The 10537-nt window shown below is 34.2% G+C and overlaps 3 long non-coding RNA genes across 5 annotated transcripts; all 3 read left to right on the top strand.

Annotated features, from left to right (window-relative positions):
* The first annotated feature begins 1291 nt into the window (after positions 1-1291).
* LOC144432461 (uncharacterized) lies at positions 1292-2952 on the top strand. 2 transcript variants are annotated; one of them, XR_013480702.1, is made up of 3 exons: positions 1292-1490; positions 1577-2413; positions 2541-2952. It is a non-coding gene; the product is annotated as an uncharacterized LOC144432461 (long non-coding RNA). The 2 variants fall into 2 exon arrangements; XR_013480701.1 differs by having other exon boundaries at positions 1292-1895; positions 2257-2413.
* Positions 2953-2956: 4 nt separating this feature from the next.
* LOC144432462 (uncharacterized) lies at positions 2957-4837 on the top strand. Of its 2 annotated transcripts, XR_013480704.1 has the most exons (4): positions 2957-3238; positions 3909-4005; positions 4361-4480; positions 4742-4837. It is a non-coding gene; the product is annotated as an uncharacterized LOC144432462 (long non-coding RNA). The 2 variants fall into 2 exon arrangements; XR_013480703.1 differs by having other exon boundaries at positions 3909-4480.
* Positions 4838-5462: 625 nt separating this feature from the next.
* LOC144411865 (uncharacterized) lies at positions 5463-9593 on the top strand. The gene is made up of 3 exons (XR_013468933.1): positions 5463-5581; positions 7614-7693; positions 8045-9593. It is a non-coding gene; the product is annotated as an uncharacterized LOC144411865 (long non-coding RNA).
* Positions 9594-10537: the final 944 nt, after the last annotated feature.

The following is a 10537-nucleotide window of genomic DNA, read 5'->3' as shown; positions in this document are numbered from 1 at the left end:
GCAAAATCTATGGCCCCTGGTCCGAAATCCTTGCCCACCCCTGGGCTAGATATTCCATCTGAATTTCTGCCAATATCTTTGTTGGCTAGAGTCAGATTTTCAAACAGTTCAATTGCCTTGTATTCTGATCGAGTACGGGATTAATTATCTACCGTAGACTTGGAATGTTGAGGAAGCCAAAACCACGAAAGACCAACGATAACTAGTAGAGAAACGTGAACTAGTTGAGCAATTACTTCACTGAAAACTGTCGTTCATGTGATCGCAACCATATGGGGTTATCAGTAAAGCGAAGGCATTTGCGATTGCTAACCGAGAAGCCAATATAAAGTTGAACCTGGACTAGAACTAAGCATATATACGAGTGGGCCTACATTCTTTATGAAATCAAGTAAATTATATTCTACTTATCGACAGAGATAGATTTTGTATTGTCGAAGATGAGTAATACCTTCAGTAATTTGATCGTAAGCCTTAACCTAACCCTATGTAATGGTACTACATTAGTCATTTTAGATTGGCATGTGGAGCCTATACGTGATTATCTAATTTTTGGAAGAAAATTTTGTGGAAAATGTCGCTACGGAGACTAAGTTATTCGCGTAGGTTCAGGAATTACCTGAAGTGTCACATTTTGGTATATCCAGTGATTAGAAAATTCAAGCCTAAATTAAGTTTATTTTGTCAGAATTGCGACGATAAACCGAGTAATGTAAATGAGTCCGCGCTCCGTTCATTGATAGCCTTTTCTCGTTAAAAGCAATTCAATATAAATATACCTATATAAAGGATTAATTTGTGCTGAATTTATCAAAATGCGCAATTTTCTTTAGTAGATACAAGCTTTATATTTAAAGGGTTTATCGATGTCTTCGGCTATGTGATTCATTTAAAGAACATTCCGATTTTTTGAGTACTTTTTCGGCTTCAAGTAATCTTTGGTAATGTAAATTGATAAAGACCAAGTTTGGTTCCGGTTTAAGACGATATGTGATTCCTAAATATCTAGTAATACAGAAAGGAATAAAAAAGACTTGAATGGTGAAAATTTGCGACAGGTGGCATGTTACATCCTTTTTCTCTTGTCTCTTCTTTCTCCAGCGTCATCAGATCATGTGATTTCTAACAGCCAACGAGAAAGCATCTTCATTCTGTGGTCTCCTCCGCCGTCTTTGTTTCTTTATTATAGCTATACTTTTTTCTTGCCACGTCAAAATTTGTCTGCGCACAAGCGGTCTTTTCAAATTCGACGCCGTCAGGTGAGCATGGAATTATTTTTGTGATTTTTTTTAAGTTGATGGTTTTTGTGTATGATTGTGTCGATAATCCCTTTATAATCCGACGCTTGTATTACCTTACAGTGATTTTCTAGTATTTTTCTAACAATACTAATACAAAACTAGACCTATAATAAATCTAAAACGGGAGATGCAATGATCCTTATAGATGAACATAATCATTCACTTGTTGGAATGTTCAAGTTGGAACAGGTAAGAAATTAAGTTCATCGAAATTTACGGTTTGGAAAGATACCCAACATAATAATTACCCAATTTTTGCTTTTAGCTCGTGTTAGCTTTTATTCAGCCTAAATATTGCATCTTGGCTATATAATTTAGTTCAGGCCGCATTCATGCAAACTGATTGGATGTAAACAAACTGCGAATGTTGACATCGGGAACTGCTTGAGCGGAACAGACACTACGGCTAAATAAATATGCAATAAATTAGGAATTTCAGTTAGGCCATAATGTAGCATTAGATTGGTTTTAAGAATGTAGTTGTGTTGAATCAATAATCCGGGGGAGATAATGACTGCGTGGAGATGTTCGGACCATTCCAAGAAATAAAAACTCGACAAAGATTCAAACAGGGATGTTTCGGATATATTACAGGTAATATTTTCGCTGATTTTTTTGTCATTTCAATGATTATTTATTTTGGACACATTATTTCTCCTTTTTCTTATTATAACCAAATCATTTTCGCCACGCTAAAAATTGATGTTGGCCCATAGTCGTTAGACAGCGAGAGATCATTTATTTATTTTTCTCAATAAATTCTATGTTATGTCCATAATTTTATTGCCCTTTTTCCTATTCTTCCGTTGTCTGCGCTCTGGCGGTCTTTGAGTTTGAACCCGCCGGGTGAGTACTTATTTTTATTTTTGTGAATTTATTTTTTAAGTTTAATGGTTTATGTTAATCATTGTGTCGCTGATCCTGTTATATAACCCGACTTTTATATATTTTACAGTCATTTTTAGTATTTTTCTAGCTATACTAAAACAGTAAACTGAATAAATCTCCAGTTAGGCCATAGGATAATACTAAATGATTCTTGGCATGCAATTGTTTAACCAAAGACGATGGCATAAACGAATAGAGGCGATCGGGGACAAGAAAATGTTCAGGTTAGAAGCTATATATATAGGGTATTCAGATTTACGATTTAGATAAATTCCAAATATACTAACTATCATATGTTCGCTTTTAGATTTTGTTAGCTTTTATTCAGAATATATAAATATTATATTTCAGATCGTCTTCATGCAAACTGACTGGATGTAAACAAAATGAGAATGTTGACATCGGGAACTGTTTGAGCGGAACAACCACTACGATTAAATAAATATACAAGTAGGGATTTCAGTTAGGATATAATATAGCACTAGATTGATAATGATAGTGTGATTGTGTTGAATCAAAAACCTCTGCTAAGATATGACTTTGCAAAGATGTTATTAAAAACTCAAAAAAATTTAACTGAGAGGGGATGTTCCGGATATAGTACAGGTGATATTTTTTGTTATTTGATTGTTATTCCAATGATAATTTCTTTTGCAGAAGCATCGCTTCACTGTTTCTTAATTATATATATTGAAAACATTTTGGCCACGTTTAAAAATATATGGACCAAATTGGTCGATTTGACAACTTGAAACGACCGGTTTTTATTAATGTATTATATTTGAGTGTTTTTCTCCACAATCGCTTTTTTCCAGTCTTTTCTAGCTATTCTATTGCAGTTAGCATAGGTTTAGGCCTACAATGTTGATTCAAATGTCTGCGAAGTGGAAATGTGAAAGTGAAACAAATTAAAGATACAATGGCTACTAGCTAAAGATGAAATAATAATCCAGTTAGGCCCTAACATGATGCGCGACGGTTGATGTCCAATTCCTCAGTCGAAGACTCACGAAAATGCAGTTGAAGGAAGGCGATCAGGGATTAATAAGGTAATGTTTATTGATACATAAACCCTACGTGCACAGACACAGGGCAATATATATGTGTACAATCTTGATTAAAGCGAATGTTAAAGTCATTGAACTCCCAATTACGCAAATCTTGACCCATGCGCCGAGAAACGTATATTTGTTGTAAGTTCGTTTATATTTACATTTGAAATAGGTGGTAAATGCTTTTGTTTTTGCTTCTAGCTTGTGGTGTTTGAGTATATGTCTCTTGAGTATAAATGTCAACATGTTCAATCGTATTTATGCGGACTATTACTGGTGTAAAGGTATCGATCAAGATGCGGTTTCAAGTTTCAACCAAATCTTCGGACTATTTCACAGGCAATATTTACTTTTGTGTCTAATTAATAAAGTCCCGCGTTATTTACCCCTTTTTCTTGGTATGTAGGAAATTCCACACGGCGTAAATAGTTTTTTCTCTTCGAATTTGACGTCGTCAGCCAAGCACGGCTGCATTGCGCACTTTTTTGTTTAAATTCGTATATTTTGGTTTTTTTTCTAATCCTCTTTTGCTCCATTACAGCATTTCTAAGTTCTTTTACAGTTATATTAATGCAGTTAAAACTAAAATTGGATCTACATGAGATAAACCTAATCATTCAGTTAGAACATAGCATAATATTTAAATGATATTTGGTGTCCGTTTTAGAATCCGATCGACGAAGGATGGCGATCCACACGGTGAAAGCACTGAGGCTCGTTATGACGTTATTTGTATATGAAAAATGATTGTCACCAAATGAAGAGTAATGTATTTCCTCTATGTGTTAATATCAGAACTTTATTTACATATTTATACTATATTTTACTATAACCAGTCGATGAACAACGTGTATTTGTGTAAGTACATTCAAATCCACGTTCTTAACAACTTTTTAACTACAATATTCAGCATTCAGCTTGTATATTGTGAATAGCTAAATGTTATGGCTTCTATCGAATCTATGCAAACTATGACTTGATGTTAGAACCTCTGAATGTTGACACCGGGAACATCTTGACGAAATGCGGTTAGATAAACATGACGTAAAAATCCAGTTCAGTATGTATATAATAGTAGAGTACATTTTACATCGACCATTGAAAATATTTTCGTTGCAGTACATAAAAGTTAAACTAAAAACCTTTCAAATCTAATTCCGTGCCTGGAGAGAGAAGTGAATGAAAGTATGGCGTTGATATTGGGTCGCCGTGTGGCGGTTGATCGCTGTAAACGGGAAGGTAGGTTATTTGTCTCCGATTTTACAACAGGTTCTCATACGTATATATATTATTTTTCTATGCTGTATTTCAAATCATTTCTATTGTTAAGTTTGGTGTTATTTCTGACCCGCTAAAATGAGTGATTGCTTGAACAAACTATATGGAATGAATCTGAGATTTGCAACCTACCGTGTGAATGTAAAAGGCAACCCGGTAATCGCCGATTTGTTATATGCTGAAAATAGTAAGTCTTTATAACTACTGTATTCAATTTAATAGCAGGACTGAAGAGAAGAGGGAAGTGAAGGAAACAAAGGTTTGCCATTGCCGTAGTGGTTGAAATAGCGATGTGAAGTATGATAGAGTTAAATGAAAAAGTAGGTTGTTTGATGTCACGTTATAATTTTCCATTGGAGTTCTATTGTAGACTGAGGATATTATTAGTTATACGAGTAGAGTCCCCTTTCTCAAGACACTGAAGGAATCATCTAAGTGGAAGGACTAGTGCTCGTCCATGAACTAACCGCCAGTGAGGACGACCTGACACCCCCTTGTCCACACTTGCGCCGCGGGTTTATGACTTATACCCCATACCCAGCACTGGTTATTCGTAACTGAAATTAAGTTTTCGAAAGCTTTGCTCGCCATTTAGTATTTACATATATACATCATCATATAACATACTATCATACATACTATCATACATACTGTTATTTAGACATACATATATATAATATTTATTCCACTAATCTCGATACCAGACTGTACCATGAATTCAAAATCTATTTTTCCGGGATTTGCATTCTTCTGAGCTAGTTACAGCCAGAGCCCCATATTTCTAACAGTTGGAGTACGTGTTTCCATTTTAAGAGCATCTTGTTATAATGGAGTCTAGAAAAAATATGCAATGCCAGAATAACTTTATGCCGGAAGCTAGTTGAGATCATAACATATCTAAATAATCGATTGTTTTCATCAGACAACTACGGAGAGAGAATTAACGGAAAGGAGAAAAAAATTGATCCGAAACTGATTTCTTCATCACGAAGACATGTCGAGAAGTCGGCAACTGAAACTGAAGCCACTAAATAATCAGCCATTCGTACCGAGATGCAAATGGTGGGTTCAATATTTTATTTCTGCTTCACTGAATTCAATTTATATAGTCATTGTTCGTGTCATTATGATTTTCATACAAGCCATAAAATTATTTTTCTCAAACAAAATTAATGAGAGTAAGTCGAAAGAATTTTTCGGTATGTGTCCCAGGTTGGGGTTAGGCCATAATTATATTCCTATTTTCCGTATTTTAGTCATTACGAGTTCGGAAACTGTTTGCGTTATTCAAGTGAATATATCTAACCCATGTCCATAGGCTTTCGTCCCTTTACAGAAGTAGGCGAACAAAATTAGTTCCCTTCATTGAGAATTGTGAAAGAGACCCCAACAATTTTTAATATATTTTGATAATGTATTCATGTTTTAGGTGTAGTTTGTGAAATATAATGTGATCCAATCAAACAGCCGAATAAAGTTTTGTTATTTTCACAAATTTCAAATTCCATTTACAAATTAATTTTTGCATTTCACTATTGCAATATATATACTGTATTTATTACAAAACAACTATCCAAAACATTTTCGAACAAATGATACATAAGGAAAGAACAATGCATACCCTATTATATAGACCTAAAATATACAAAAGTCAGCAGGACACAGTGAAGATTTTTAAACGGGAGGAGGGATTCAAAATTATAATTCCCATTATTTTTCAAAACTGCCAAGGCGATCTTCGCTCGTTTAAAAGAGCCGACTTTTCTGCGTTTGATAACTTTTATGTCACGTAAAATATTAAATCCAAGACAACTACAAGATTCTAAATGGTCATTCTGTATTAATTCAATTATGTCCAACGTAACTTGCGGTGCGTCGTATTACGATAAAATAAAATCATTACACAATCTAAAATGCCATGGCAATCTTAAGGTATGACCTAAAGGTATGAGATGAACTGCCAGATTTTTGCGATCTTGCTAATTTGTTATCGTCGTTAAAAATCATGAACGCTTGATATAAAATCCCATAGGGTACAATTTTATTTACTACATATTAAAGTATATTAGTGGATAAAAAATACATATTAATTAATTGCCTCAAAATCGCACAAAACAGCTTCTGAAATAATCGCGGCGCTTGTTAAGGAGATGCTTTTTTCAATGGATATATAATGATTTATACGTTGCGCAAAGTAATCAATCCATGTTCGATATTCATAATGCATTGTTCTATTTATTTGTGTTCAATTTAAAATGCAAAAAAGCATACCACAAAAATCCGCTGACATATAAATGTTGGGTAAACTGACCAAGATTATCTCTTTCCGTATTTTTGTCATTTTGACCCGGCTCCCGCTCTATTGCACAATGCTGCCACTATTTCTGATTAACCCAGGAATGGTAAATTCGAATTTAATATTCTAATATCACGGTCTTCGAATATCGTTTTTCGGGTTCATAAGAATACCGAATATCGCACACGCATTTTAGCGCCGCCGTCCACATTTTGATTGAAAACATTTTACAATTAATTTCTTTATTTTTATCGTAATCGAAAATTTGTGCGCACGGCAATAAATTACAGCTGACGCGAAAGTGCGCCAGTAAATAAAACATAACAACCGACATGAAACAGTCCTCGCGTGGTAAAATTTGTTTTGCACCTACAACATGTCGCATGATCGAATAAGTGATGCTACTCCCCCTTTTACTTCTTCTGAGCCTTGAGCATTCATGTCCAAGTTATATTGCGTCGCGGATTCACTCCTTTATTTGTCTTTAGCATCTCGATGAATGCATAACAACTATCATCGTTGTCTAGTACCGTACTTATGTTGAGAAAAATTTGTGTTTTATGAAGAATAAACACCGACATAAAAATATTTACGCCCTACAACGCATCACGCTGAAAAAAAATCAATCGCAATTTTATCAAAATGCAATCTCACTTCCATTAGCGACTTTTCAGTTGAAAATTTAAAAAAAAACTCTCTTAAACCCCTCCTCTAACTGCGCACATGGGTCACACACTGGTCATAACGAATCAATTTTTCAAAATTGTCCACAATTCATATGTCTACTATTTGTTACAGGACCATAAAGCTACAGAAGAGAATCGAACGTTTATAACAAAACTGAAGTAACTACATTTATTAGAACAATATGACTGAAAGTAAGTTCACTTTACAAATATAAATACGAACAAACCTTTCATAATCTTATGTACTCTGTCGTGTAAAGATAGAAGATGTTAATTTCGTTTGCTATCATCGTGTACGAACAATAGAAATTATTAACTCGCTCAACTTGCAATACATATTTATTCAAATTTTTTGAGACCAGTGTTATTTTGGCGTGTCCATCTTACGAACATAAACACGTAACTTAATTTTAAGAGGTGTCGGGAAATCACTGATTTAGAGTATCTTTACCTAACAATATATGAAAGATCAAGCAACTGTTCTTTATCTTTACAAATGTTAATGTGTATGTATAGACGTAACATTATAAACATCTGTTTCAGATACCTATGAAGAAAAAGAACAAACCCTGGCGAAGAAAAACTGCTGCTTTATTTAACTGTTACTGCGTGTACATCGTTTAGCCAATTTGTTGTAATTGGCAGTAAAAAGATTTTAATCAGACTAATAATAATTTAATATTAAAGTAAATTTAATAATCCCAAATTATAATAGTTTTTATCGTGTTTGAAATTTTGTGGCTACCAATCTTTTTTGAAAACTCTCGGCCTAGCTAACAACGTATTTTAGCGGACAGTCCCCCCAAATGCAGCAATGTATGCCACCTGATAGACGTTTCTCATACACGTTAACATTGTTTTATATCTGCGCAAGTTCATGATTAAAAAGTTATGCTGTCGACCACTAAAATGCCGAAAGATACTGAAACTATATAAAACATGGTGGAGCTTAGTGTACGCATTAGAAAACGGAAATTAATTAACTCAAAAACGACTATTTCCAAAGTTGGAAGCACCCAGGCATTATTATGATCCTTTTTTTTCAAATTCCAATCGCTTGATAAGACTATACATTAATTCCGTATAATAATTTTTTTTTTGATTTAATCTCTTTGCTCTGAATTTTGAAGATTTGATAGTTGTAAACAACCTTGCATTATTGTTGTTTAAACATATAATTGCCAATTTCTTGGTATAAATTGTGATGATCGTAAGTAATGACCTTAATAAGATCTCTAAACTGTTATATATTGTAATGCAAAACTGCCAAGTAGTAATAGCAATGGTTTCAATGGTCATTCAAATAATACTTTTAAGTTTTGTTATCGATCGGATCTTCTTCGAGTCCAAGTGAGTTAAATTTTTCTCAACCTGGAGTCTTGGAACATACCAATCATGTTGAATTGTCTGATTTTAAATGGTTATTGCATCGTAACTTTATAACATTTCCAATGTTAATATTTCAACTATTCTTTGAGCCAGAGAAGGTCGAATTTTTCTCAACCTGATGTCTAGGACGGTGGTTCTCAAACTTTGGTTACGTCCCCTTGAGGTAGCTCTTACATCATCGCCCATTTCAGCATAGTATGGAGTTACAAACATATTTATTTCAATTTTCTGAAACTAATTATGGATAGGAAATGATAAATTTGGACTTTCGAAGATTATTTATTATTTGAAGACATTTGGTAAAATCTAAAATTACCCTCCATTGATTTGATGACCCGTTTCTACCAAATAAGATGTAAAAAAATGGCGATTATGCCACTCGTTAAAATTGCCGATTTTCTCAGCGAGGATATATCTGCTGCGCAATATAGTCGACCATAGCTGATATGACCGATATCGCGATATAGCTGATTTATTCTCCACCCTCCATATCTCTGAATCATTTTTTTATAATCTCAATTTGTGCCAGCTGGGAGTAATTCAAACTCTATAAATTGTAATTATCCCATATTTCTATTCATTCAAGACTGCAGCTTAACCGAAAAAAAAATTATTTTCAATGTAGCTTTTTTGTCATACAACGAGTGTTGTTTGAGTTTTTCAATTAGTTACTGTTTCCGTTGTTAATTTTTGATAATTTTTCTGGGTGAACTTGAACTTGATATTGTTACTTCAAAAACTTGTGTTTTTTTCATTTTCATGTTGAAAAAATAAAATATGTTTAAAATACTGAAAATTCTAAGTATCTGTTGTCGCTAGGAAAGTTTGACAGGCATATGAGGTAGGCCGGATTATTAGGGGGCTGCAGGGCAGCTAGCGCGAGGGCGGCCGGTACAGGGGCCGGGCTGCCCGGGCCCGGCCCGGGCGCGCGGCGCTAAAAATTCTGGAAATTTATCTTCGGCCGATGATAAAATATTATATTCGGACATGTATGGCCCGAAGATAATATCGCAATTTTCGTTAATATTTATCTTTGGCCATGCTTGGCCGATGATAAATAAAGTTTCTCGAAATAATTATCTACGGCCGTACTTGATCGAGGATAATTTTTTTTATTTTGTTATTTTTAATGGTTAGGCTTTGGATTTTTGTCGATTTCGGTCATTTAGATCTTGGATAATTGTCGATTTCGGCTGTTTTATTCCCAACTTTCGGAGTCTTACATTCTTTCATGACGTCACATTCATGCTCTTACGGCTTTGTCTTTTATTTGATCATGATACTTAACTAAAAGGTTCCCTAAGTTTCGAACTTTGGACATAAGTTTAACATAGTGCGCGCTTATCCACTACACCACATCATTGTTGGTTTCCCCATGTTTTAACTCTAATACTCATCTATCAAAGGGGTAATCAATCTCTTTTTATGGTTTTCGTGCCCATGCTTCTTGATAGATAAGTATTAGAGTTAAAACGTTTAATAATCGACAATGTTGTGGTGTAGTGGTTAAACGCGCACTAAATTAAACTTATGTCCAAAGTTCGAATCTTAGGGAACCTTTTAGTTAAGTATCATGATCTAATAAATGACATAACAGTGATAGCATGAATGCGACCTCATGAAAAGATGTAAGACCTTAAATATTCA

This window comes from Styela clava, chromosome 15 (assembly GCF_964204865.1).
Source record: "Styela clava chromosome 15, kaStyClav1.hap1.2, whole genome shotgun sequence".
Lineage (NCBI taxonomy): Eukaryota > Metazoa > Chordata > Ascidiacea > Stolidobranchia > Styelidae > Styela > Styela clava.
Note: the sequence above shows the minus strand (reverse complement) of the source record. Positions and strands in the feature narration are given on the sequence as shown.